The sequence below is a fragment of the Galeopterus variegatus genome, unplaced genomic scaffold (assembly GCF_000696425.1).
Source record: "Galeopterus variegatus unplaced genomic scaffold, G_variegatus-3.0.2 Scaffold6625, whole genome shotgun sequence".
NCBI lineage: Eukaryota > Metazoa > Chordata > Mammalia > Dermoptera > Cynocephalidae > Galeopterus > Galeopterus variegatus.
The window spans coordinates 96,434-100,255 of NW_007732736.1; positions in this window are offsets into that span (position 1 = coordinate 96,434).

Here is a 3,822-nt window from a genome sequence, read left to right on the forward strand (position 1 = left end):
AAGAAGTAAGTGACACTAGTTAACACGAGTACAACACTCCCTACTCAGAAGAGTCAACTCTGATAGAAATACTTTCCTAAATTCAAGCAGTGTAGATCTCAGCCTCCAACAGTTTTTCCATCTAAGAAGTTGATACTTAAAAATTTCCTTGCTGAATTCATAAGGTTTTATGAGACCATACTTCTCCTCATTCTATTTCATTTAAGATGGTTTGTTGACAATTCCATTTGATTTGTCTTGCTCTGCAAGCTTTAAAAATCATTGTGCAGCAAAATCTTAAGTTCATTTAAAGTTCATTTCTCTTCTCAAACCTTCAAAAACACTTTAAATAATAGAAACAATGCCAGCTTACCAGCATCTGCTAGTTTTCTTTAACACAGAGCTTATAAAATCAAATCTCTACATCACAGTAAATGTGGAAGGCCTTTCTTTGTTTTTCTTGTTTTCACTCAACTTTATGTTCACAGAACCAGATTAATCATTTTAACAACACACTCTTCACAATCCATCCATTCACCTATGGTCCGCTTTTTAAAGATTATAATGCTACAAGCACCATCCAAAACAAAAGACAGGATTTAGACAAGAAACCACACTCAACCATATGACTCCCCAACCCATCCATGTGATTTCCCAAATCCTGTTCTCTTTATTTCCTTGCTTTCCTCCTTCCGTATTTTATTTACATAGTTTTAGTGTACCTATTCCCTAAAAAGTACTTTTTATTTTAGCCATTTTAAACATTTATGAACATACCACAGTTTATCCATTAATTCACTCCACTGCAACCACTGAAGTGCATCATTAACAAGACTCTGCCAAGACCCAAACTTAACCGAATTAATGTTGAGCTATTACATAATGTTATAACACACTTATTTCATAAGGTCTGGTGCCAGGTAATAAAAAGCAGCACCAACACTTGGATATACCCTAAGAAGCCAGGATCAAATATAAATACAAATAAACAGATGATTTTTATAACATCTTTAAAATATTGGTTATTTACTTCTTTTTTATGGAAACACTGCCTTTTGATCAACCCACTTTTCAAATATGCACCATTTTTTCTTAAGAAGAAACACAATAAACATGGTTCTGCCAGAAGGAATGGTGACTTTTCAAGATTTCACCTAAGCTTGAAAGTATTTTTTTAAACACGTGCAGCTGACAGGAAAAAGAACACGGAAGGCTCTTCTCAGAAGCTTCCCAACAAATCTTTTAGACCATCGCAGAAGACTTTAGAGACTACTACCCCACACAAAACTAAATATCCCCAATTTGTTTCCCCTGAACATACTCAGATCACAGAAACTTTTACATGTTATGCAGACTACATATCTGTCTCTTACTATACCATAAGCCCTTAAAGGTAGGTAAAGCCTCTGTCCTCATCTTTATATCTCTAGCTTAGCACCACGCTTGGAACATTGGAAGCACTCTTAATATTTTCCAAATGTATCAGTGAATGGAGGGAAAACGTAAATGCACCTACTTAAATCTCATTATTATGAAACAGTAAGAGCTGCAGATCTGCTTTTAAGGGCATAACTTTTTGCATTTTAAGGACATAACTTACAATAAGTGGAATCTGACACGGTAAAATTTAAATTATATACCATAATTAACGGGAGACAAACTACCACTACCACATAACCACCAATGAGTCCAGGTCTGAGTTCTGAGCACCAAAACAAGCAGGCTTGGTAAGAAACCTTTTTATCACTAAATATTCATGCATTATAAAATGAAGGCTGTCTCCTTGAAGCCTAAAGATATGGCACGTATACACAGAAACAGAAACGGAAATATGAAAGGTGGTGCACTCTGCACTCTGATGCCCACAAAAAGTGTAGCTATAAAAAGCATCTGTCTCGGGCTGCCCGGTGGCGCACTGGAGAGTGGGCCGCTTGGGAGCGCGGTGGCGCTCCTGCCGAGGGTTCGGATCCCATGTGGAGACTGGTTCCCGCTCACTGGCTGAGCGCGGTGCGGGCACAACACCGAGGGTTGCGCTCCCGTTGCCGGTCAGTAAAAAAGACAAAAAGGAAAAAAAAAAAAAAAGCATCTGTCTCGGGCTGCCCGGTGGCGCGCTGGAGAGTGGGCCGCTTGGGAGCGCGGTGGCGCCCCTGCCGAGGGTTCGGATCCCATGTGGAGACTGGTTCCCGCTCACTGGCTGAGCGCGGTGCGGGCACAACACCGAGGGTTGCGCTCCCGTTGCCGGTCAGTAAAAAAGACAAAAAGGAAAAAAAAAAAAAAAGCATCTGTCTCGGGCTGCCCGGTGGCGCGCTGGAGAGTGGGCCGCTTGGGAGCGCGGTGGCGCCCCTGCCGAGGGTTCGGATCCCATGTGGAGACTGGTTCCCGCTCACTGGCTGAGCGCGGTGCGGGCACAACACCGAGGGTTGCGATCCCGTTGCCGGTCAGTAAAAAAGACAAAAAGGAAAAAAAAAAAAAAAGCATCTGTCTCACCTATAAGATTTACAACACTCTTTTAAGAGTTTTCTAAAAAAAAATTTTTCCTATACCTCCACCTCTGACAACCCTGTCACGGTTTAAAATTTCCATTCATTCTTACTCTGTATTATCAAAATACCATGGGCCAGAGCGTACTGCAAACAGAGTCCACTGGAGTCATCTGCAATTTAGTTGTATAATAGAAAAACCTTTACTATTTACTATTACAAAAGGCTTAAGGGATTATCCCATATTCCCTAAAAGTCACTATTATACTCCAAATATCTGCAGTTTTTATCCACTAAGAATGTGGGAACTGAGTTGCATCCTTTAAAAACTCCACCTGTTGCAGATGACTAGTCCTCATTTACCCATCTGTCTGAGTATATTTAGACTCTTGCCTTTATCCAGAATATCCTATTTTCCATCCATATGCCTGGCTCCAGCAGCAAGTATCTTCAATGGTGCTCCTTTACTGACTTCTCAAAAGACCTCCACCATCTGACCTGACTACCCCTCTAAAGACTCCCTCTTTAAACCTTTCTCTGCCTTACTTGCAGTTTCCAGAACGCACCATGATGCCTCACTTCTGCTACTTCTGAACTTACTTTCTCTGCAGGGAACTTTCCCCCATCTTGCACATCTACAAAATATCTCCAAGGCTCAGTATTAAGTATTACGTCCCTTTTCGAGACCTTACTCTAGTCCCTGGGTTTTCATGCCCGTTTTCCTAGAGACCAAACCCCTCGGGAGCAGAGACGGAACCTCATTCAACCTGCATGATCTGCTCGTAACACATCGTCCGGGCAAGAGGAGCAGCTGGAGAACGGTTTGCGGACTGCACTGCTAAAACATCGCGTTAAAACGACAGGGTCCGAGGCAAGGCCGAGTCACGACTGCCTTCACCTGTCCTGGTTGGAGAGATGCCAACATCTGCGACCCCATTTCTGAGGCCCGGAAGGAAACGGCCCCTGAGCCCTGGAGAGGAGCGGCTGTGCGGGGCCACAGGGGACACACTGCGGACTACTGGGGTCTGGTGACCGAGCAACTTCGGCAGGACGCGACCCACGTAGAGAAGAAAAGATTTTTTCAGTCAGAAAGAGACCGAGACAGACGGATGAGAGGAGGAGCGGGAGAAGGCGAAGGCCTGGGCAGAGGAGGCGAGCGGAGGATCGCGCGGAGGCGGCGCCGGGGCCGGAGACGAGACCACCGCGGCTCGGGAGGCCCGCGCCGGGACCTCCGCCCCTTGCGGCTCGGCCTAAAGCCGCGGCCTCACGTACTGCGCCGCCCCGGAAGGCGCGCCCTCTCCGCATCCCCGCTACCCGCCAAGCCGCTCCCCCGGGGCCGCCGTGGCGCTACTTACCGGGCCCG